This window comes from Pezoporus flaviventris, unplaced genomic scaffold (genome assembly GCF_033815535.1).
Source record: "Pezoporus flaviventris isolate CSIRO_AGI_PZ_B2104156 unplaced genomic scaffold, CSIRO_AGI_Pfla_v1 ptg000007l, whole genome shotgun sequence".
Classification (NCBI taxonomy): domain Eukaryota; kingdom Metazoa; phylum Chordata; class Aves; order Psittaciformes; family Psittacidae; genus Pezoporus; species Pezoporus flaviventris.
In genome coordinates this window covers 48,874,064-48,900,323 of record NW_026892555.1, presented here as the reverse complement: position 1 = coordinate 48,900,323, position 26,260 = coordinate 48,874,064, and the positions used below count along the sequence as shown (strand labels likewise).

Genomic DNA, 26,260 nt, shown 5'->3' with positions numbered 1-26,260 from the left:
TGATTGTAAGAAATGGCAGGACTTATGTGAGGTATTTAAAGAGTAATTAGAGAGTACTATGATTCTCTTGGGCCTTTCAGTTGTATATGGTTATAGCTACTTTGGCAGTCAGCCAGGAAAAGAAGACTTAAAACAAATTAATAGTGAACAATCCAGTTTTAATAAGTTATTTTAAGTATGGTTAGATAACAAAATTAATATTTATGCTTAAAATGTGATAAAAGAAGAACAGGTCTGAGTTGTACCTTCTTGCTTTTCAAGAATGTTTTACTGGAAAGTAAAATCATGACCAACACTTGTAACCACAGAAGAATAAAAAACCTCAAAAAACCTCTAAAGTCCTTCTGTATACTGTGTTCTTCCTTTCCACACTCTTCCTGTTTCTGGTTGGTTTTTACCAGCTTGGTTTGTTCAACATAAATACTCTATTTTGTCAGCAACAGTACTTCAAAGTCCAGAAGACTGTGCCAAGGGCTGTGGCCATAGGCTTTCCTAATTATTAGGCTCCCTTCCTGAGGATTGAGTATTACCCAGCATCTTGGATGGCAGGGACCAGTGGTGAACCTCTGTTCTGACTCAGAGGTATTTGGGTTAGATGGACTTCTGCTCCAGTTCTTAACAACTGGTCTTCCAGTAGGCTTAACTTACTGAACATGTGCCTCAGAGATGCACAACACTATCAAGGTTTTGGTCAAAGTATGCTTCACTGAAAAATTAATGTAGAATTAATGTCTAAAAAGTATTCTTGTTTTCAAAATTACATTTATTGGAAACTAGCATTCATTTGCCAAACTGTGGGAAAGAAAATGTTATACAAAGAGCTGGTTGAGGAAGGAAATTTAAACATAAATACAAAGATCTGTATTTCATTGTGAAGTGTGTAACATAAACCAATAAGTTTAGTAGTGCATCTTCCAAGTTATTTTTTCAGTTCTCTTGTATCTCCTTTCTTTGTCTTGATTCTGATTCTGGTTTTCTGCATGAGTGCAGTTTGAGATTGAAACCTTACCTTACTGATTTCCAAACCAAGATCTTCAGAAGCATATTAACAGCCAAAATTTGTAGTGTTTCGGGTAAAAAAAATTAAAAACATCTTAAAAATTAAAAATCTGCCCAAACCTAATAGTAAACTTCACATTTTGTAAATCTGTAAGGACATGACATTTATATTCATGTGAGGACTAAGCAAGGGTGCGATGAAATGGGAGGAAAGCTTATGGTGATAAAAGTGAGTGGTTTATGTCCCCTTTCCCTTAACTTCTCTCACTGAAAACACAATGTACCAGCAGAATATTTTACTGCTGCTGGTCTTTTTGTTGATACATAGTGTTTATTTGGTATTTGTGATTAGCCCTGATTTCAGTAGTTCATCTGAAGCATTCCACATATCCTTAGAGATATGAACTTAACATTGGCGCTATGATGAAGCTGAAAACATGTAATAATAGTGCAGTGTACACACTTGTAGCTAATTTCTCTTAATAGAAAATCTTGCAATATTTCAGTGATAAGTGAACCTGAAAAAAAAAATAAAGTTTTTTTTTCTTTTTCCTAATGCAAATTTGTGCAAGGCTTGGGTAAGATCCGTAGGGCAAAGGCCGTTCTCTGCTTTTCGTGGTGACTAACCCAGGTGAGCTGTGTATCATTCTTGTGAGAAGGCTGTCCCATACTGCATGGAGATGGAAGGCTTGTGGGTTTCTTGTTTGTTTGAGGTTTTTCCTCATAAATGTTAACAGGGCTTCTCCTGTTTGATGCACATGTTCATTAAATAAAGCCTACTAAAAGAACAACTGTAGTAAATCAGACCAGAAGTCCATCTAGGACTTCTTTTCTCCCTCCATCCAGGAGAAATTTTTAATGTCTGAAGTAAAAGTTTTTTGAAGTCTAGTGAAAGTATCAGAATGGGTTCTTTCAGCAACAGATGGCAGTTCTGATTCTGCTTGTTTTAAATAAAAAGTGTTGAGGTTTTCTTCCAGCAGTAGTACCTGAAAATGTAAGTGTGCTCTCTGGTTTCTGAGGCGTGTGATATCTGGGATTTTTGCCAATATGTGTTCCTTATTTTGGTTTTTCTGGGCTCATCCCCCTAAGCCTCCCCCTGCCATAAATTCTAGGTAGAAGATACATTAATAGAATGACAAGTCCTGAAAGCAGAGAGAGGGAGATGTTTAACTGATACCAACGATAAATATTAAAAGTTATTAAATATTATTAAAGGTTCTAATAGTATTGGCCAGATCAGCTCATCTGTAACTAACTGAAAAACATGCATTGGAGAGAGAAAAAGTGTATACTAGTCTCACTGTGGACATCCATGTTTAATTCTGTTTCATAGTAAAGTTAAACACACTGTTCAGAAACACAGCATGGAGAGATATACTGTTCATTTTGAATACAATTACTCATGAAGGAAAGCGAAGGGATAACCAGGATAATTCCTGAGCTGTTACTACTAACCAGTTGGGGAAATTTTCCTGAGTAAATTCCCTTTCTCAGCAGCCACACTTTTTTAAGCCTGAAAAGTCAGAATTGTAATAATATTCTGTAGGAGCTGAAAAAAGGGTTATGTGTTTGGGATGTTTTCGGGTTTTGTTTGGTTTTGTTTTATGGGGATTTTTATTTTTTTAGTTCCTTGGTTTTCACATGAATGAGCAAAATGCAAGTACGAAATTCTCAACTTCAGAAGACATAATAAATGCTGATTTTTATATGGCTTTAGAAGCAAAGGTGCAATAGTAATTTTTTTTTTACTCTCAGGTACAGTTTTGTACTGTATTTTAAGTACAGTTATACACTTAAAACACAGTTTATGAATCGTAGTGGTTGAGGTTATTTAAAGTGATAAGCTTTCAAAATAGCTTACTGGATAATTATATATATTATGTAATTTGCCAAAGATATCGATCCTTTCATTTTAGGAAGTATTTCTTAGCTTGTGTGCTGTAGAAACCTGTAGAACAAATTGATTCAGGCTATCGTGATGTACGTAAAATGAGACAAGTGGTAGTTTATAGATGAGAAGTTATTTCCCTGGAAACGTTTGACTTGTTCATACTAAGTAGGTGTATTTAAATATTCTGGAATTAATTTGCATTGCCTATTGAATCTAGGGCTCCTTCATCCCCCCTTTAGCTTAGGTTCAGAAGACTATTGAAATTCAGTGCATACATTGTGAAACCATAGCCAAGTTAATACAAAGTGACTTACACTAACAAGCACGACACTCGATGCGTATCCTCTGTGTTTTAGTCTTTTATTCTCCAAATGTTTCTCATATTCTAGTGAACAGATAAGAAATAATATTAAGTGGGGGCAAGGCAATCCTCTACACTTGTAACAGCTTATATTTCTTTATGTATTCTGGTGTTCAAATTCTGATTCCTGGTGTTTCTGAATGAGCTCTCCTTGTTTGGCGATTTGAATTTGTTTAAAATTTTCATAGCTAACAATGTAGTTTGAATAGGTTTTTGTCTTAGTATAGGTTATACAAACAGTAAATTTGGATCTAAATAAAAATTGATGTAACAATATATAGGTGTTTCCCCCCCCTCCCCCCCGCTTTAAATATTAAAAAAAAGCGCCATCAGAGGGGTAATTTTCAATTGTAACATGCACGTGGTCAGTCAACATATGATTAGTCTGTGCCGGTCTGTATTTTATTTTTGCTGTTATACAGCTTAGAAGTAAATGTTGTTTACTGCACTATAGGTAGTATATTATAGCCAGGTAACCAGTTAATTTCAGTTACAGAATCAAATTGTATTTAGGCATAGTAACCTGCCAAAACTTTTGAGCTAGTGGAGTGATCATAGAATAAGAAATTCTTGAGGGAACCCTAACAGCACTGATGGAGAGTTGAAAAGTTTGTGTTACTGCTACATGATTTCTACAGCTTGGAAACCGTGCAACGATACTGTTGCTTCTCTTAAAAGTATTTCCTAGACCTGAGGAGTTGATACTTTTCCCCCTCAGTTCCTCTGAAACTGAAAAGATGAGACAGATGCCACAGATAGTGTAGTTTTACAGTCACAGTATTTGAATAGAATTGTATTATCATTTTTAGAAAAATTGCCACATAAAACAATTTTTCACATGCTTTATCCTGAAATGGAAATTATACTTCCATTTTTAAAAAATGTTTGTTTCATCAAATTGTTTGGGGGGGGTGGGGGTGTGTGTTTTTTTGTTGTTGTTGTTTTTTCTTTTTTAGCTAACTAGGATGTGGAAAATCAGAACCTATTTTTATTCACAGAAGTTGTAGCATTTCTGTTCTAGGACCTGATCCTTTTTCACACTAAAGTCAAGTGCAAAATTCCCCTTGACTTCAGGGAGAGCTGGATTAGTTTTACACAAAAAGACCAAATTGTCCTCTGGGATAAGGGGAGGCAACTCTATTGAAGTAGACTTCATTAGAGTATAAAATGAAGACAAAGAAGTGTTGCTTGCCTTTACAGGCGATGAAATTGGATCTGTTAGCTCAAACAGCTAGGGTAGTTTAGTTGAATCAAAGACTTTTCCCTTCTTCCAACTCAATAGTATAGTTATACTAATTCACTGCATTGAACAGGGAGTAAGATGTTGATTATTTTTTACTACAGATATTTTACAGAACCTCGAATCTGTTTATAAACTCTCTTGTCTGTGGCATAAGAATTAGAAAACTCAAACACCTTATACACTGTTAGAAATGTTAAAGCAGTTTATCCTTAAGTAGCTGAAAGGGGTCAACAAGCAGTTTAAATTTTACTAGGCTTTACATGACAAATTGCATGGGGCTTGGACGTCTTTGTATTTTCAGCATCAGGCTGGCATCCTCTGTGGCTTTTTGTAGCCTTGCTGAGGTGGAAGAGGGCAATTCATTTACACCAGAAGTTGGACTGGATTTTATCCTGTGTGTTTGCTCCTGGAGTAATCCCAGTGATCTCCACAGTAGACAGTAGTTCCTTTGGCATCTTTTTTTTTAAGCTCTACACAGTGGTACTGTGTACACAAACGATGAAAAAATAGTATTTGAAAAATTAACTCAAATACAGTGATTACTTACATAATAGTCTGCTGTATTTCTTTAAAACGTATCATTTGTCACTCTAGCATATGTTTCTTTCAGTGCTCCTGATATGTATTGGAATCATGAAGTAATTCAAGCCTGTGATTATTTTGACCTAAGCACTGTATGGCTTTCTTGTACTTTCTCTTTGAACTCTCACAAAGGGAAGTGGGGCTGGAACATTGTAATCTCCTTAGAATGATTTGAGAATGAGTCCTTAAATGCTGCTCCACGTTTCTTTATTAACATTTCGCATGTGAAATAAAATCCTCTCCCTGGGAAGAATGCAGATCCACAGAGCTCCTAGCTGTTTAGCATACATAGCTGTGCAAAAATCCCCTCCACAAATAACTGCTACTGCAGTATTTAGCTGGTGTTGGCGGGTTAAGTACTAAACTGAAATTCTCCAAAACACTTGAGGTGCTAAATTTACAAAACAAGACGCAAGAACTTTTTAAGATTAGTCATAGTTAGGAAGCTTATTGAACCACCAGCATCTTCCTGGAAACATCCTGTACTTTTGTCATCTTCAGCTAGCTTCGTCTGATCATGGTTTTAACTGCTTTTTGGTTTTTAGAAAGTCTTGCTGCAACTTCTTTGTGACTAAGGCGCATTGTCAATCAGTCCTGTCCTCTCCATGCCAGCCAACTGTCCCCTTAATGCAGCAATTCACTTGGATGAATAGTGCTCATACTTTAAGGAGACAATTGCCTACCAGAGAGAGTGCCAAGTTGATTTAACTTTGCACAAGTGTGAAAGAGTTTTTAAACGGATGCTGTCGACTAACATTGGCCCAGGGCTTCAGCTGCCTGGAAATTGTTATAATCTTATTGGGAGTATGTCCAAATTTGTTTAAAGTATTTTAGTCAATCACTTGGCTGCAGAGAGCATTAGTATCCAAGAAACTGTTGTCAGATGATTGTCCTTGGTCTGTTGGAACTACAGTGGACGTGTCCTGGCCAAATGCACAAAACTGCTTTTAAAATGGACTCTTTTTTTGGCAGTACATGACTAAATTGGTGAAAGAATATGGGATTCTTGTTGTAATGTGCTCTTTCGGTTCAGTTTAATGCTAGTGTGTGTTTGAAGCACTTAGATGTATAAAACAGTGTAAAACCACAACTGCAACCTGCCATTACTGTAAGACTTACAGAGCTGAACAACCATTTAGCCAAACCAGCTACTGGATTATCTACTACCTGGGAATGTTTAGAACCGAACAGAATTCAGGTAAGCTGTATCACTTCTTTGCTAGCCAAAATGTTTTGATGCATTTCTGGTTTTAATGGAGATTGAAAGGGTCCCTGGCTTCTAGGTACACGATCACTTGAATGCAGAGGATTTGGTGCTGTGTATTCTTTCTTCTGCAATAGTGTAAGCCCAGGCCTTTTCTTAGCATAGTTTGGCATCTGATGAGTCTTCACTGCACTTCTGAAAGGAAGAGAGAAAGTGAAAAAAGTTAAGTAAAAGATGCTCCCTGAAGTTCCTGTTGTCTCTGTTCCAGGGAGGGTGGGAAATCTGAGAGAAGGAGCTGCTTCTGTCAAGAGTCTGACAAAATACTGGGATTATAATAGATGCATAGAAAGGATGCTGTTAACAAAATGCTTAGTTTAACTGAGAAAAATTCTTATAGGCTAGATGGTTACATGGTATGTCTGGTGAACTTGTATTTTCACAGCCAACAGTAAGTAGCGGGTATATTTGGGGGTGGGGAGGAGGGTGTTTTCCTTGCTTCTCTGACATCATTAGGCTATTACAGCTGCAACAGCATTGCTACTAGTTTAGATACATTTGTGGAGAAAAGAGGAGCATTGTTATTTCAGTGCCTGGCTGGAATCAATAGTTTGTTAAGCAGTGCCATGGAATTGTTAGTTGTTTTAAGGCTATCCCAATTGGTAGATGTGCAGTTATTAATGAGTAAGTATATTGGAAAAAGTGAAGAGCAGGAGCTAGAATAATTTCCAAATATGAAAAACTAGGTGTTGATTGGGAGCTGTCAGCATAACATGGATTTATGAGGAGGAAATCATGCTCAATGGCTTTCTGTGATGAGGTGACTGGCTGGGTGGATGGGAGCAGAGCACTGGCTATCTTGATTTTGGTAAGGCTTTCAGCATGTTCTCCCGTACCATCCTCGTAGACTGATGAAGTACATGCCAGGTGATTGAACACTGAGAGTGGCTGGAAATGGGCTGAGCTGCTGGGCTCAAAAGGCTGTCATCCGTGGCACATAGTCCAGCTGGAGGCCAGTCACTACTAGTGTACCCCAGGGCTCAATACTAGTGTCCGTCCTGCTTAACACATTCATTACTGACCTAGGTGGTTACACAGAGGTGCACCCTCAGCAAGTTTGCAGAGGATACAAAACTGTAGAGTGATTGATAGACCAGAGGGTTGTGCTGCAATCCACACAGACCTCAGCAGACTGGAGAAATTGATGGGAAACTCGTGAATTTCGGTAAAGGGAAAAAGCCTGGTGCTGTTCCTGGGGAGGAACAGCCCGAGGCTCCAGAATGTGATAGTGTCCAACCAACTGAAAAGCAGCTCTGGAGAAAAGGACCTGGGGGTTCTGGTGGAAAAGATGTAAAAGAACCAGCAATGTGTGTTTGCAATGAATAAGGCCAGAGAAGTCCTAGGTGCATTAGGAAAAGAGTTACCAGCAGGTCTAGGAAGTGATCCTTCTGCTCACCCCTGGTGAGGCCACACCTGCATTACTGCGTCTGCTTCTCTACTTCCCAGTACATGAGAGACAGTGGACATACTGGAGAGTCCAACAGAGGGCTGCAAAGAAGACTGAAAGGTCTGTAGCATCTCTTCTATGAGGAAAGCCTGAGAGAGCTGGAACTGCTAAGCCTGGGAAAGAGAAGGGTCAGGGGGATGTTACGTGTATAAATACCTGATGGGGTAGAATAAAGAGGACAGAGCCAGGCTCCTCTCAGGACTGTCAGCTGACAGGACAAGAGGCAGTGAGTACAAATTGTAATACATAAGAAGAGAAAGCGTTGAGTTTTTTATTGTAAGGGTGATACGATGCTGGAACAGGTGATCCAAAAGCATTGTGGAATTTCCGTCCCTGGCAATAACTAAAAACTGGACACAGCCCTAAGCAACTTTGTCATTGACTTGCCTTTGAACAGGGGGGTTGGAGTAGGTAGGCATCCTTCAGAAGTCCTTTCCAACTTCAGCTGTTGTGTGATTTTCATGAAAGGATTTAAGAGGGCCACTACAGTAAGCGTGGTACTTGAAATGAAACAAAACACAGGTGATGAAAAGCAGAATATTTTTGTATGTTTGTTTTGGCAGCCAGAGTTTTATTTTTTTTTTTCTGTCAGCTTTCTTATGACAGCTTGGGAAGGGGGGAGATGACTCTTAGCCAGCTGCATTGTTCTCTTGGTTTCCTAGCTTTCTGCTATTAATATCAAGTATGTGTTTGGCTTTATTGTCTGCTGCATCTTCTCCCCACTCCCATGGCAGCAGTGGTGAGGATACTGTTCTCTGCTGCCTGGAAGACTGAACAGCACCAGAGCCTTTTAAGTCAAGGAAATGTTTTAATTTCTTATTTGGAAAGATATTTTTTCAACATCTGCAATAGGATCATTTTTTCTCAGTGCTGTAAAACCTGAGGATGTGAACTCTATGTTTGCTTCAATGGTCTGTTTAGTAATGGTGATAAGGTGGTGTGTTTTGGTTGTTTTTTTTTTTTTTCTCTCATACGTTTGACTAAGCATACTGAATTGATGAGTTCATGCTGTTCTGTTGGTGTTAGAAATAAGGACTTCCATTAGACTAATACAAAATACAGAAGAGAAAAAGGAGCTGAAACAGTTGATTATGGATTTAAACACATTATTATGTTTAACATCTTACCAATAGAAATATAGTCATAATGAAACCTAGAATTTGAGCTTGTGTCACAGAAAAGCATCTGATCAGTTTACTAAGGTAGGACTCATTTTCAGCTCTTTGTCTTTGGACTTGTGAGTAAAAAATAAGATGAAAGTCAGTCCTGTGCTGAGGAAAAAGTGTGTGAACTTGAACATGAAATTTACAGGTCACTTAGAAACCTTGTGAAACAAGCCTGCAACTTCATACAATTGGTGAGGATAAAAATACCTATGTATATTGAAAATTGGTTTGATTTAGTCCATGTCTCAAGTTGTCTGCTCACTGGTTGTAGTTTCCACAGAAGTTATCAATTCCAGTTGTCTAGCAAGATGTTAAAAGTTATACTTCCCTTTGAATACTGTCTCATTTGCAAATGAATAACTATGTTGTCACAAGCTCATTTGTGTTTTCTGGTAATTAGGACAGCTGTTAAACAGTTGAATGGCTACTACTGCGTAGGAGCATATATATGTGGAACTGAGTGGAAAGATAAGAGAGTTCTTTTACTACAACTAAATATTTGTAGTATTACTCTTGTGGTAAATCTTTATCATTTATTGATCTTCCCAAAGACACAGCTTAAACCTTCTAGGGAAATGAAACAAAACCCACTTACTTAGAGAGGCTTGCTTTTGCACTTATGAAGAAGTACGGCTTTACAAATAGCAAGTAAGGATTATTGTACCATAGATACTAAGCAACAAATGCAACATCTAGCTAAGATAAAAAATCATTTGGTATGGTCTGTAATGTCTTAATTTGAATGTGACACTGATTTTATTTTTATTTAAAACAAAAAAGGCATCAGGAGATATCTGGGGAACTACAGATCAGTAAGCCTGACATCTGTTCCAAGTAAATCAGTCAAAATAATAATGAAGATGACGTGGATAAACAAGATGTATTGAGGAAAACTTAAGAGCCTGCTGTGAAGGGATGTCACGTTTTGCAAATTCGCTGGAGGTTTTTTTGAAGGCAAGCACATGAATTAACTAAGATCTGACAGAAATAGTTTACTTGGATGTCCAACAGGCATTTGACAATAGCCCCCACCAGAGAATTTTGGAGAAACTAAGCAGCCATAGGATAGAGGAAGAGGACTTCATGTGGTTACATTAATGACTAAAATGCAAGAAAGGGTGAATTGGAGTAAATAGAGTAGAGAGGGGTGGAGGGTAACAATTCTCCAGAGTTATATTAGTGGAGAACGTTCAAGTTAATAAAGGATATTAAATAAAAGTGAGCTCATAGCCTTTACTGTGATGGGTAGCAGATGCAAGGCAGACCACTGCGCATGGACTTGGCCAGTTGCTGAGCAATGTCGTTAAAATGGCAGATGAAATTTCTCATAAATTGCTTCACATGATATATTTTGAGGTGCAGAGGAGCAAGCTTGCCTTCTCATCTAAAAAATAATGAGCTTGAAGCTGACTGTTTCCACTAGAATTGGTTAGGAATGAAAGAAAGAATAATGATTATACTCGAATTATCTTATGTAGTTCTGCCCTGATCCCTCCTCTCCCTGTCATCATCTCAAAAAGAATGTAGTTGAAGTTTTAAGGAAGAGTAAATCTGTGGCAATTATCTGTAAGAAAAGCAGCTGAATTCATTATTGTAGAAAAAGTGACCAAGAAGTAGTGTCACAGAATCCTGTAAAGTGTTCAGCAGGTCAATGGGACATAAATAGGAAGTGTTTATTCACTTTTTTTTAGTGCACACGCACTACGAGGTATCTAATGAAACAGCAGCTGATGAATTGAAAACAGACAAAAAAAGGTGTTTCTTGACAGAACATGTTATTAAGCTATAGAATTTCTTGCCTCAGGAATTTAAGGAAGCTAAACATTACATCAGTGCAGAGGGAAACTGCTGTTGCATGGTAGAAGAATCATCAAAGGAAAATACCTCTTCTTGTTCAGGAAATCCTGCTTCTGCAAACTGTTGGGGGCTAAGGGAGTATTCTGGGGAAATATTCCTACATGTTTATTGTGTTCTTACATGCTTCACTTGGTATCTATTATTGGGTGCTGTTGGTGAGAGGGTATTTGAATGGACTTGGAGCTTTGGGTCTTGCTCACTACAGACATTACTTTGTTGTAAATCCCATCCCTTTTTTAAATTTATTTCTCTGTTTCTCATTTTCCAGAATCCTTTCTAGCAGTAGCACTTAAACTTTGGCCCCAAATGGGGTGCTAACCTATTTAGAGGGTGTTTAAATCCACTGGTTACATATTCTTTTCTTTCTGTGAGCTGGTGTATGAAACCAAAGTATAAAATATCCATGAGGAAAGGATTGTGTTCAGAGCAGGGATAGGACTGCAGGTACGTGTAAGTCGATGGTTTAATTTTGTATTACCTCATCCTCTTACTGATGTATAGTATTTTTTTGGTCGTGTAATGGATGCATTTCCAATCGCCTTTCTCTCATGTGCTCCTCACGCAATACAGTGCCTTTAGGGAAAGAGGTTTTTTTCAGTGAATTTTTATCAAACAAATGCATGGTTTGGGTTGTCTGTAGGCTGGTAATTTCTGCTTTTCCTTCAGACTCCTTTGAGGTGATTTTTGTATTGCCTTTCCCTACCCCAGACAATCTAAGACCCTGTATCTCTCTGTTGTATGTGACGAGATTATTGGTTAAAATATACTTCTTTGTGTCTGTAAGATTATTGAAATAATCAGGATACCTCTCTACTTGTAAATGGAAAGTAACATTAAGAGGACATTGTGCTGGACAAATACTGTGTTTGAGAAGATTCATGCTATTTGAAACAAGAGGCTGCTATTTAATGTTGCTGCCCTGCTCCTTTTTTTTAAGGTGTCAGCTGTGCAAGTCAGAGGAAGTTTTACTGTTTGATTTAATCTTAATAATTACTTTGATTTAGCAGTATGCTTTACTGTGTCACTGATTTTTGAATTCTAAGTCCCCTCTTTATGTAGAAATATTATTAGAGTTTAGGCTGAGTATAGGCAGTTAGTAGACTTAGTAATATATTTTCATCCAGTTACGCATCATTTTATGAAAATATTGGATTCTGGATAGCTTTCTGTGTGTGGTTGCATTGTTAAGATTTGTACAAAGATGTAAGATGGGGGGGGGGGGGCGTATTTAAAAGGTGTGCTTATTTTTCCATGAACATTTCTAATGTCGTGCAAGGGGAAAACAGTAACTGTGCTAGTGATTGCACACACAACTTAAGCTAATTCCAGATGCTGATTTAGAACAGTGCTGCTTCTCACCTTGTTGAAGGAAAACTTTACTAGTTTTTTTTGTTGTTGTTGTTGTTGATTCAGTCATAGAAGATGACAACTATTAAGCATGCCATGCAAAGTAAACTTGAACATTAGCAGCTTTGGCTGCCTATACATGAGCTAGTTCTGTAGGCTCCCTTTATAGTCAGTGGAGAGAAATAAGCACTTTCACTGCATGATTCATCTCACCCCCAGATGGATGTCTAAATTTGGAAGATTAATTCCACCTGAAGTCCATTACCAACTATAAATGTCATTAGTTTAAACTAGGGAATTATTTAAAAGGACGCTAGCTTGACTGGCACAGCAGTTGAGTAGAAGTCTACTTTTTATTTCCACAAGTTGTATTTCAGACATTGAAAATCAGCACTCTAGCCTGTTTCATATTTTGTGTTGTTTGAAGTTGCTCTTTTACAGCAGATTTGAAACTTAACAAGTAGGATATATTCACATTACCCAATTTCCAAGCATCTAGCTCTGTGAGGCTGACTAGTCTTGTTGCCAACTGGTTTGATTTTTGGGATGCAGGGATGACGACAGAGACTAGTGTAATGAGAAGAGCAGGGCATATAACACAATTTTTTTTTCTGCTCTTAACTTTCTGTTAAATGTTAGGGATAAAAAATATAATTTTGGTGTCCTTAAAATCATTGCTCCTCTAGAGGAGCCTGTGGCTTTCCACTGGTTGTACAGCAAACCTGTGTAAGGTGGTCCAGCCTTCACATTTTCAGGACCAAAAGGCAACCAGTTTAGATACCTTCCTTAATTTTTGCTTCTGTTTGTCTGGAGCAGGCACTTGGAGTGGCTGATATCCTTTTTAAGTACTTTCCATGCTGTGCCATGCTTCCTCACTCTGCCATGCTTGAAAACGCTTCACACACCAGCCCCCTCACCCCCTTTTTCCTGTTTATAGTTTTTGATTCCTGTCAGTGGCAATCTCCTCCTCTTTCCTCTTTCTTTTGGGAACTCTGCTTTTTTTGTCATAATACATGGCAACATTATTCTCTTGATAACACTGATCAAATCCCGCTATCAGACTCTATCCTTACACCTGAATTAAAAATAAGAAATTATTACAATCCCAATTCTCTTGTATCATATTGTATTGTATATTGTCTGTATTTTCTATCCTATTTTCTATCCTGTTATGCTTATGTTCAGTTATATATCAAAGGCTGATTTTTTTAAACATTAAAGTATTTTTTTTATTTCCTATATCAGCCTGAACATTCTGGAAAAATAGCATGGAATTAGAAAATAACAAGGTTATGTGTGTCATAGAAACCTGTATCCTTCAAACATTTTCCTCCACCAGATACAAACATAAGAAGGAGTTCCTCATTAGGAATTTCGGGGAAATCAATGGTTGCAAACTTGGAACTGGGATTTCTAACTGGGAGAATGCTGTACAGATACTGTTTGGACTCTTCACTTGTTCCAAAAAGGATGTAAACAGTTCTCAGCTCTCTAACAAAACCAGTAAAAGTCAGAAGTCACAGCTGTGACATGCTGCAGGAAGACAGGAGGATGGATGAAGCACATTGTCAGCCCTTAACACTGGCAGAGCATTTGTCAAATAGAAATTGCCAGGCACTCCTAGAAAAAACACCTGCCTGCAAGAGAGGAACATAAAGAACCCTATGAGTCTTTTACCAGTTGGGAATGGCTGAATAATTCTCCCCACCGCTATTCTGACAGTTTAATGCTGGGTATTGTAGGAGCAGGAAATGCAAACCTGTCAGGTTGTGAGTTAAGGAGCTATTGCTGAGCCCTACACTTGATACTGAACATTGCCTGGGGACAATACCCTTTGTTCAACTAGTTACAACTAGTATTTGGTAGAAATATGAAGTGCTACCTACTCCTTCCCTGTAAGATTGTCCCAAGGAAGTTACTTGCCGCTGTTTTTTCTTGTCTTTTTACTGTGTATTTGGGATATACTGTGTATTGTGCACATCTTACCTGTCTTTACACCAGTCACCGGTGGACTCTGCCTTACTCTGGTAGCCGAAGGTAAAGGTATTTATTCTAATTGTACTCACCCTTGTGGCTGTCACTCTTAGTAGTATTATTTGTGGATAGCAGTGGATTCTGGCAGCAAGGAGTCCACAAATTACTCCAAACAACAGAAACTGGTTTTCAGCAGATTCATTTTGTGTTTAGTCTAGAAAATAATGTTTAAAAATATGCGAAATTGATTCTTAAAGCTAACCTGTGGGATGATCGTATTGAATTGCTTCCTTCTGGAAAGATGACATTTGGAAGCATTAAGTTTATAAAACTGGTGAGGACTTGGAGCAATTTTAAAGTTTAGAAGATTAGCAAAGGAATCCAATTTCTGGTAGATAGGGAGCACCTTTAACTTTCTCTCAGATACAGCTTCCTATTTAAGCCTATGCAAAGTGAGAAGTAGGAGTTTTAACATGTTTGTAAACCATTGGTTTAGATAGTATAAGATGAACCAGAGCACAAATGAATAGGAAAACCACGTGAAAGGACTTAAAAGACCTCTCCCCACCCTCCAGGAGAAACGCGGAGCCAGGCTTTCTCCCCTTTCTCTTGTTTTATGGCAACATGGTAAAATAATTTTTTTTTTTTTTTTTTTTTTTTTTTTTTAGTTTGTTTTCAGTGAATAGTTGGGTTTATTGAAATTTTCAGTTGGAACTGTCAGATCTTCAGCAAAGTATGTATTTTAGCTGGCTTAAGCATGCTGCTTATTTTTGTAGATAAGTTCTGCCATTGTAATGGTTCTATCAGGCAGCATCAATTCTATTTAAGTATTGTTAATTTGTTGTTTCTTTCATTATTACTCATAACCTAAATTCTTCTGACATGTGACCAAAATTTGAATAACTCGTGGAAGTTACTGAAGAATAGGTTGTTTGATATGCACACTGCTGCTCAATCCCTAGTATCTTCCCCCACCCTTCAATTTAACATTTAATTAAAATGGAAATTGTGCTTCCTTCTGGCAATACTTTTGGAGTCAAAAGAGTATTACTAAAAGCTCCTCTTACTGGTCAGGAACAAGAAGATCTGCTACTAAACGGCAGTTATTTACCCCAGAGAGAGTCTTTAAGTATACACTGTGTACTCCTCAAAATAAAGTACCGGAATGATTGAGAACACGAACCGGCCAAGGCATTTTGCATACCTATTTCATCAGCATTATCTGAACCTGTCGATGAGAACTGCAGGATGTCTTTGTACTGGGTTGTACCCTGTTGTAGGTTAACAGTTTTTACCTACATGAAATATGACAAAACTGTTGCTCTTTTCTTTGGTCTTTGATATTCTGATCCTTCTTTAAAGAGAACTTGTAGCACTCTAGTTGTTGTCTTAGCATCTCTTCACTTTCCTCTTCACACCCTTCTCTCATCTATTCATGTTTTATTTTGTATCCTGTAGAGGGACTTAACTATCAAAGCTATTGGTTGTGTTCACTGGTTGTGTGATTGTGTGGAGAGTAGTGACTGATAATGTGTTTTACATGCCGCTGGCTCATTCGTGCTTGAATTGCATTGTGTGTATGGTAAGAAGTAATATGAGCTAGAAAATGCTAAATCAGAGGGAAGGCCCATTGCCAAATATGGAAAACCTTTAAAAAAGGTGAACAGAAAAATTATGTCATCCTTAATGTAGATGTCTGAAGACCTCGATGTTTTTCAAGCTGTATTTAATAAACCTCCCATCACAGGGAATGCTGAGATAGTTCCCTTTTGTTTCACTCCATCCGTCAGGAAAAGTTTGTCTTTCACCTCTTTTTCAGGAATGCTTTTATGAGCTGTGGTTAAATCCCTTTCAGCAGTTTTAAGTGGTAGAGGAAAAATCAAGGGAAGAAGAATCTAAAGGAAAGCCACTAGGAAGGGAATGCAGTGTGGTTTTCCATTACATGCCATCACTGCAGGTTTGGTACACCCAGTACATGTCACTTTTAATTGCTAGTCTGGAACTGGAAAGAGTTCAGTCTTATGATTCCTTAGGCAAATGAGACAACAGGAATGTGAGAGAAAGTAACACCTTGCTTTGGAAAAAAAATAATGAAATTTAGTTTGGGCTTGACTTTTGGGGTTTTTTTAGAAGCAGGCTTACAAAATCACTTGCAAAATGTCCACCTTCAGAACAAAAGTTTTCTGACTGTAACCTACAAATAAGCCAGTTTTGCTTCCCAAGACAAGAAGAAAGCAGGTGCTTTCCCTCTGCAATGTGTTTGCTGAGGTGCAGCAGAAATGTCTCTTTCCTGCAGAAGCAGATGACCTTGGTAGGTAGAGCTGCTGCTCCGTGTATGTTGCAAAACACAGTGCCAAGTGCTTGCAGCATAGATGATGAACAGGGAATGGAGTATTGGAGATAATTATACCCTGGGTAGGGTAATGGTGAGACTGTTACTGTGTCCTGTTGTTTCTATTTTCAGATGAACAATAGATCTGTTGGGGTGCTTTTTTCCCCCAAAAATTTGTCTCACAGCTCCACTGTTGGATTAATTTGGATTAGTTAAGTCATGCCTGCTTAATACAGCGAAATTATTGTACTCCTAGCAAGAAGGATGTGGACTGTGCTTTCAGGATGTAGGAATTTCTGTTCTAGGGACAGTGGCTGCTGCCAAAATAAATACTAGAGGTTCAGATGGGCCCATGTGAACATCATGAAGTTGAAAAAGGTAAAGGGCAAGCTTCTGTACCTGGGTCACAGCAATCCCAGGTATCAATACAGGCTGGAGGAGAAACAAATTGAGATCAGCCCTGCAGAGGAGGACCTGGAGTGTGGGTACTGGTGGATGGAAAATCGGACCTGACCCAGAACTGTACGCTTGCAGCCCAGAAAGCCAACTGCATCCTGGGAACATAAAAAGAAGTGTGGCCACCAGGTTCAGGGAGGTGCAGCCCCTCTGCTTGGGAGATGCCACCTGGAGTACTGCAAAAGCTCTAGTGTCCACAGTATAAGAAAGGCATGGACATGTTAGAGCACATCCAGAAGAGGGCCACAAAAATTACCAGAGGGATAGAACACCCCTTGTATGAAGAAAGGCTGAGAGAACTTGGATTGCTAGAGCCTAGAGAAGAAGAGGCACCAGGGAGACTTACTATGGCCTTTGAATATATAAAGAGAGCACATAAGAGGTGGAGAGAGACCTTTTATCAGGGCCTGTAGTAACAGGACAAGTGTAATAGTTCTAAACTGAAAGAATAGATTTACATTAGGTATGAGGAAGAAATGTTTTATGATGAGAGTGGTGAGGCCCCAGAACAGGCCAGAGAAGTTGTGGATACCCTGTCATTGGAAGTGTTCAGGGTCAAGTTGGACAGGACTTTGAGCAACCTGATCAGTGAAAGATGTCCCTGGCCATGCCCATGGTCTGCTTACACAGGGAATAGAAACAGGGTGGTGTCAGGGCTCCAAGGCAAGGGTGTAACAAGACTGCTGGCTGGATATTTGCATTAAATTCAGATGGGACACAAGGCATGTACTTTTAGTGGCTACTGTGGACTTGCCCAGTGTGGGTGAACTTTTCATACAGGTCACTTTGAACGAATTTGAGCATGTGCATACATTCAAAACCATGAAAAGAAAAATTAATTTAGTGCAGCCATATGGCCTCTATTGTGCAAGATGCCTGACAAGCTAATTAAGGTAATTTCTCCTGGTCTTCTTGTCTATGAATGCTATTATATCTGTCAGTATGGAAAGCAGTGCAATAGCAGTAATGATAGCTGTTAGGGTAATAATTCTTGTTTAGTTAAAACATCATCCAGCTCTTCCATTTTAATAAGGATGTTATTTAACAGTTGTCTTACTTGGTTTTTTTTTGTTTAGTTTTGAATTTCTTTACAATTTAATTGTACTTTTCACTTGTTTTTTTATGTAAAAAGGAAAACACAAGCTATTGAATCGTGAAGAACAGTGTACATGTGTGGTTGTAATTGTTTATACATACTTTGACTTTTTATTTTAGTCAAAAAGCTGGTATTTTCCAGCTGGCTTCTTGAAATTCCTGTTGTTCAGCAAAGAGCTAATTGCTGAAGGAGATCTGGGTATGTGGCCTTTGAATAAATGAGTGGCAGCATTTTGTCAGTAATTGGATTTAAATACTTTAATTACTGATTTTTCTTTACTTGCTAATAATGTCAATTATATTCGGATAAAAAAAGCATTGAGAATAAAGGGGAATTTGCTTTCAACTTAGTGTGACATTTGGCAAACAGTAGCTGAGAAAATTCATCTCAACAAAGCAGGTATGTGCGAATGTTAAGTAACAGCATGTCAAACACCAAATAAATTACTTCGAAGTTCCATGAGATTCCCTAGCAGTATTCCTGTGCTATAATGTGGGTGGATATAAATCATCTATTATAGGTCTTTTTTTGATTAATCGTCCCAATTCCTGTGACTGTTCCTTTCCTTTGTGTTTCTGAGTTGATTAAATGAATTTGCAACTGGTTTCTTGCTGATACTGAATTCCTCTGTCATCTTAAAATGTAATTGCTACTTCAGCTCTGTCCCCAGCTGAAAAGATGAAAAATACTATAGTTTCATATTAATTTCAGTATCTCTGAATTTTGGAAAGTTGGCAGATGTTGTAGTCCATTTTTCATATATGTTTTCACAGATGAACTTTGAAAGAAATTGCTTCCTAAATTATCATAGAATTTTTCAGAACAAAAATTGCAGCAAATTCTTCTTTTACCATATAAGTTTTACTTCACTTTTTCTGTAATGCAGATGTCCCTTGGGAAGGCAGTTTGCATGCTTCCTGCTGCTGTGAGACCCAGAAAACAGAACATAGAAGTTGCTCTTTGAATAACTTTTGGAGTTATCTTTTCTTGGAAATAATACACTGAAATAGAACAGTTGAAAGCTGAATGTATGAAAATGTTCTGTGGTACCAAGCATACATTTTGTTGTTTCCCTAATAGGATTTAATGGAAACAAAATTTTTCTATTTATAAATTAGTTCCTAAATCCTGTCTGAAATGGGCTAGATAGTTTTGGCAAGGTATGACATGCATCTTACTGTCATCTGAAACAATCTTGAATGTATAAGACTTCTTGAATATATGAGCCTTTTAGTTTTCAATATAATTATTATTTATAAAATACTAAAAATGGCTATTACACTGAAACAAAAACCCAGAATTGTCCTTTTCTGCTTACATTTATTTATTGACTCTGTACTAAACTGTTCAGGACAATGGAGCACCAGTAATGCTGTCTAGACAATATATCGGTTGTTTGTCTGTGATATCATCTGTTGTCAGAGAAAATGTCTTTGTGTGGTAAAGGCTTGAAATTGTATGGCTAGACATTGTAACTCTAACTTTAAAAATGGTCTCACGTGTATGTATTATATATTATAAGCACATAAAATTGCTTTTGCAAGTCTGATATTTTAGTTAATCCCTCCCTTGTGACCTTGATTGCTGGAATAAAGAAAATTAATCCATCAGGTTGTGTATCTTATCAGTGTTGTATATCTTGCATCATCTGCCTTAGATTCATCAGTGGGGTTTTTCTTGGATATACAAAAGCACAAATTATTTTTCACTCTTTGTGGATGTGAACAGTGTGCCAACTTCACTGAAAATCCAGAGCAGATCCCGAAAACAAACTTTCTTAAAATAGAAGTTCTATTTAGCCATTGATAGGGTTTTTTTAAAAAAAATAAGTGTAACCATTTAAATTTTACATATTTCATCTTCTCTGTTCTGCTTTGGAAGTTCGAAGCAGCTCCCTTCGGCTGTCAGTCAGGTACCCCCAGCAGGCGCTGTGCCTACTGCAGTTGGGTTTGGGGTGTAGGGTTTTGGTGGGGAGCAAAATGTTCTGGTTTGGGGTTGTTTTCTACCCAGCATCACTTTTCTTTTGTGTTTTCTGTTGCCTTGCACACAGGGAAGGCAGTTTCAAGCTGAGGTGGAGATTGCTGGTGTTGAGCAACTGAGTCCTTAGTCTCCATTTGGCTGTGGACTTTGAGCTACAGATTGGTGGAAGTCGGAGCTATCTGTGCTCATCCTGCTCCTCTCATCTTCTAAGGCATTTCCTGCTGGTTACTTATTCTACAGAGAGACAACCTTACTCATTGTCAGAGTTCATGCCAATGGTGACGGAAGAGCTCCTGTTTATAGGCAAAGGCCACTCTGAAAGACAGGATACTGAACTAGAACATCTTTGGTTAGAAGAGTCTTTAAAATTACAGTACGCTTGCTGTAGTAGGAGTCTGTCTTTCCTTACCATTTGCCACTAACCACTTAAATGCAGTTCCTGCTAACCCTGTTTTCCAGGTAGTGTTTTGAGGTCTGATGTTCCTACAGAGCACAGTTGTACTGATTTTGTCAGCCAGGTAGCTAGCTCCTTCAGTTGAAAGATCAGTCTCAATGTCTAATCTAATGCCAATTTAAAATTCTGTTTCCTGTATAAAACTTGAACAGAAATTCGTAATCTTTCCAACAGCTTTTAACTCTGAAATGCAAAACGTCCAACTAGAAAAGCAATTTTATACTCGTTTTTCTCTTTGTACAGAGTCCTCTGGGTTTGCTAGCTGTAGCTTGATTAGCAAACATTCTGGGGTTTGTGATGCTTCTATGAAATGAAAAGCATTACCACAGCAGCCACAGAATTTTTCCTTAAATATGTTTCTATAGTCATGATAAAAGTATGGTTTGGTCTATAGAAACATTGGGATCAAAAATCTCAGATTGCATTAGTCGGTGATGAAGATATTTTTCTGGGTTGAACTGAAGATGTGTGGTAAATGTTGAAATTCTGGTGGCCTAAATCCTTGCTTCAGTGTCTTTGTTTTTTGCTTTTTTTTTCAATGCTTCTTCCTTCACTTTTTTGCTCCTTACTAGATCATTGATTACAAGGTCATGTCAGCTGCACTTTAAATGCATAATGATACAGACTCTCTAAGGTCTCATTACACTAATGTTATCGCTAAGTATAAAACTGAATCCAGTAGAACATCATTCTTTGAAATGCCATAGGTTGTTCATGGTAAAATAAGCAAACTTTATAATTTGGCAGCTCTGAAATTATATCACATGATAAAAACTGCATCATTTTTTAAAATTGCATATGCTTTGCAGAGAACACAAGGCAATTCTTTATTTTCTTTTAAAAACATGCTGGGTTGCCTTGTAGATAAGAAAGCTCACCCATATTTTTATACCAAAGCAGTGACCTGTTAAAGATGGACTGAATTAGCTGTATATTATGGTATTGGCCAGAGGGGTTGTTGGCCTCTTTTCTGGTTATCTTAATTTCTTTCAGTCTATGTCACTTTTAATAAATGAGTTTCCAATACCACAGCCTGAAACCAGCTGTTTGGCAGATGCTCTGCATTGTTTGCCTAGTGTTCAAAAAGCTGGTATATAGGTTGCATGTCTCCAGTGACATATGGAGTCAGCTCGCACTTGTTTGAGCAAGTAGTCAGCTGTTGGCTAATGGATCCATTAGCTAACTTTCCACAGATATCCTGTCCTCATCATTACATGAAATTTTAATAACTTTCTATCATGACTTCAGTTGAAAGTTTTTGAAGACATTCGTTTCACACTTGAGAAGTGAGGATGCCTCTTTTCTTGACAGAAAAAAAGAAATACTTACTTTTGCTAATGCTGAGAAGTGAAGGTAGAGTAGTGGAAATCTTGAATTTTTTTTTTTTTTGTCTTTTTATTATCAATTTTGACTCTCAAATTCTTTTTTGTATTATGTAGCGTGGAGGGTTGGCTTTTTGTTGTTTTTTTTTAGGCAGGAGAATATTTGCAGTCTTGCTTTATCTGTCTAGAAAGACTTGACTTGCTTGTTCTTTTAACTCGACTCATCATACTGAAAAATTACTTGTGTGCTCTTTTTGGCCATATGTGTACAATTTCAGTAGTCAGAAGGAATGGAAAAAAAAAATGTTGCAACCCATCCTTCCCCTTAGTGATTTTTCTTTTGCCCTTCCTCTTGCATTTAGTTCATGTACAGTTTTAGTACCTGGTTTAGTTTGGAGGCTGAAAGGAGAACAACTGCCTAGAGTGTCTTTCTCTTTATGGCATATCAGAATGGCTACATGCGGTCACCGTTTCTGGCCTTACATCATGACCAAGTCTCCAGAAGCATCTGGGCACATGTTTTATCATGACAGAAGTGAAAGATCAAAAGAGTATCTCCAGCTGGCCCCAAGTGGAAAGTCCTCATTTTTCTTGTGTTGTTTTTGGTGGTTTGCTTGTTGGGTTTTTGGTAGGTTTTGTTTGTTTGTGGGGCTTTTTGTTTTGTTTTGTTTTCCTAGTGAAGGGGTTTTATTACCAAATTAATTGCAGCAAGTGAAACAAATGTGAGGCTCTCACAGCTTTTGGTCTTCAGAGTTTCAGTGGCTAAAATCTAGCCCTCAAAATCTTGATGCTGGTGGGTAGAGTAAGGTAAGGAAATGAATATGGTGTTTAGAGGCATTTGCAGACTGCTTTGCTCTGAGGCAGGTGGCTGTTACAGATTGCCAGTTTATCCACCTGTGTTAAAATCACCTCTTTCAAAGAAAGCTCTAGCATCTTCCTTCACGCCAGTGGGAGATCTTTCTTTGTGTCCCAAGGAGAACCAATGAGTAGGTAACTTCTGTAACTATCGACTGGAAAGAGCAAGCACACACTGAATGAACAAGTGGTTCCTTTGTGACACCCACCTCTCAGACCTTGGTGGCTGAGTCTGCAGACACCCCGAGTTTTTGGTATCCTGGGATATGATGGCTCTTGAGGAAAAACTTAACTTTCGTGGGCTGGTAGGTCATCCTTCTAAAAGGAAAGAGAAAAGAAAAACAAACACAGACTTTACTGGGTACACTTTTCAATTGTTGCTGAACAAAGCTTTTCATGTGATGTAGCACTGCTAAAAAAGGAGTTGGGAAGATACGAGGGCAGCATTGACTTTCTTGGAGATCTCTTGTTTGGCAGAAGGTTTATTAAGTATCCTCTGGCATTGTCTCAGGTGTTTGTAGAGTATTGAACAACAATGAACTTTTGCCCTTTGTATGACTTTTCCAAAAAGCCCAAGTCAAATTAGATGTCTCATTTGATGACTGTTTCCTGGAGTACTGTCATTCTTTCATTGATTTTTGTGGGCAATCTGCTAACCTTCAGATGTCCTTCCAGTAGTCTTTCAACTACTGTTTCTTCTTGAAAATCTTCTAACGTGATTGTTTTCATCTAGAAAGCAGAACAAAAGATCTGTGCTTTTTAGTCCATGGCTTTCTGAACGTGGTTTCCTGGTAGACCTCAAGCAGGCTGACTCCTAATCCCTTCACCAAACGCATAGACATGCTGATGAGAATCAGTAGAAGAGTATTTGTTTCAAAGAAAGAACAAGGTGCTGAAGTTAATCAGGTAGTTTTATTCAGGCACCAGTCTGGTCTAAAATAATGACTTAACTAATGGGAAATCAGTGGCTTGGGAATAATTTACCTTGGGCCAGTGTTTCTTTGAATAGATGGACTTCTACAGAGCAAAGAGGAGCTTGTCATATGTATCTGTTTCTAGAAAGAGTGCCATGAAATTAAATGACAGAAATGTATTATTTATATTTTGTTGCTGGTCAAACAAAGGGTGATAAAAATAGTTACAAACTTATTTCAGTTACATACATTTTTTCGTAACAAATGCAGTACCAGAATAATCAAATCCAACATTCCATACCAGCTGCTTAGGGATTATTTTTTTTTCCTTATCCAGTAATGTATTACAAGACTAAACAGTAATAAGTCTTTGGGTTTTTCCCCCCATAGGGTGGGCAATCATTTTTCCCTTCCCTACCAATCAGTCTTGTTTGGTTTATGTCATCTTCCCTCCCCTCATTCTTCTAATTTCTCTTTATAAATGCATACGCAGTATTTTGTAGTAATTCCACCTACTTTTTTTCCTTTTAAAAGCGAAGGAGTTTGCTTCCTTAATTTTGTTTTGTGGGTATGTGGCTATAAAAGTAGAGCTTTTAAATTTTTCTCTGTGGATTTCTGAATGTCTTTCTCTTTGAAGTGCTGATTAAATCTCTGTTGTTAATCTCATTAACCCCTGAAAGAAGATTACTTTAACAGTGAAGTGGCTGGGGAGGGGAGAAGCAAGGGAGAGGCTATTTCTGTAGAATGAATTCAGGTCTTCAGTAAGGGCTTTTTTGTGTGGCACTCAAGTGTACCAATGCTAACTTCTTGCTGCTAATCACAGCTTGTGTGGGTGAGCACATAACTGTCAATAGCAGTTGTAATTGCAGTGCAGGGTAGCTTTGATATTGGCCATTTGGCCAAATAAGCAATACCGTGGGCAGAATCCAGCAGTTTTACTGGACTTGGGAAACGGTTTCATTCATTCATTCATTTATTTATTTTTAATCTTGAAGTCTTATCAGCCTGTTACAGGTTAACCAAATGCCAGAACTAGGGGAGGAAAAATATTTGTGATGAACATTTAATCATACAAATATCCATACATTTCCCTTTTAATCTACTTTATTAATATAAATAGTGTACTGGACTTCCCAGTCATGCATGATGCTAAAGTTTCAGCCAAAGGCAATGAGTAGGTGCTGTTATCGAAGACATTTTTGCAAAGGTGATTGGACTTTTACTCAGTGTTAGCAGAAAACTTGGCAGTTTTACAGAGCCAAAGAAATGGGCCTCTGAGTGAAGCAAGCATTCAGCATAGGCAACTACATGGCAAGAAAAAGAAGTGGCTCAAATTACAGAATCTATTTGTAGTGGTAGAGAGATTAAAAGCATGTGACTGGGCATTTGATCGACTTGTATCGTGAATTGATAACTGGCTTTTCTACTGTAGAGTGTAGGGTGCCTTTTGTAAGATATTTAGACACATTACATTCTTCATGCATGCAGTTGAGTCTTGTTCCATTGATGTTTTTGCACAATTAGTAAATGGGCAATAGTAGCATCAGAAGTGGAAAAAAAAAAAAAGTGTTATTTTTGTGATGATTCATTATTCTGTGTAAAACTCTCAGGTGAAATTTGTAAAAATGCCTTTATTTGACTTTGTTCGTGCTTGTTTCAGCACCAGTAATGGTTTTATATTGCAGCATTAGGGGCTGACTTGGCAGAGTGAATATTCTTAATCTTTATGAGCAGTAAATTTCATATGATGTTTCACCAGCTATGGGCCTCCTTCTTTCCAGTAACTCTGATTCACAGTTCTTGAGGAAATTAGAGTATCTTTTCTGTTGTAACAGTTGGTTATACAAGGGTATTAATTTCTCTCAGTGTGACTTAATGTTAAGATAGTATTTGTTCAGAAAGATTTACTTTCTTCCATTTTTTTGTGTGCGTAATAGTTAACAAGGTAAGAGGGAATTGAAAAGGAAAAAAATAGTTAAACACACAGTGGGAAACACTGTTTCCCTTATTGTTATTTAGACCATGTGAAACTGTTGTTATAGTTACCAGAACACTTGTTTTATTGCTTTCAGACTGGTTTTTGGTGGTGGTTGGTTGGTTTTAATTGTGGTTTTCTTGTCTGTTTCATTAGATAATGTGGAGCAGCTGATTTCCTGGTTTTGTGGAGGGTTCTCCTTTCAGAGTTAGAGTTTTAACTTTTCCCCCTGCAAGAATACAATAATTTCATGCCACACTAGCACTGCATCTAATAGAGACTCCTGCTTACTTCCTGATTTGTTTCCCGTCTGAGATAAGCCAGAGAATGCCTGCCATCCATTGTCACCAGCTGATGAATGGCAGGTGGTGATTTCTTAAGACTCAGTAATTCTAATTGTTGGTGATATGTCTCTTCTCTGATCAGTTGCATCAGCAGGGAATAGGTGTCCCCCTAGTAGACAGCTCTGGCACAGTGGGAGCTGGTGGCAGTCTTGGGTTGTCAGCTATAAATTGTCACCTGTCCTGGTAGAGTTCAGTTTCTAAACCACTGTGGATGTTGTAATTACTTTTCTAAATTATTTTTCTAATTCGGATTAGACTAAAGCGTGACGCTCTCCTGTGGTCATGAATATGCCAGGTTTGGTTTTGAGCTTCGTTTTGGGGGGCTGGCAGTACCTGAAAACTTTTCTCTGCATCTTCAGATGCCCTAGTTGTAATACCACCAGCTGGTCAGGACCTGATGGTAC

The 26,260-nt window shown here is 38.0% G+C and overlaps 1 protein-coding gene across 1 annotated transcript in view; it reads left to right on the top strand.

Moving 5' to 3' along the window:
- Positions 1-26,260, top strand: part of YES1 (YES proto-oncogene 1, Src family tyrosine kinase) — a 50,589-nt gene that overhangs the window by 4,922 nt on the left and 19,407 nt on the right. The window lies entirely within an intron of this gene.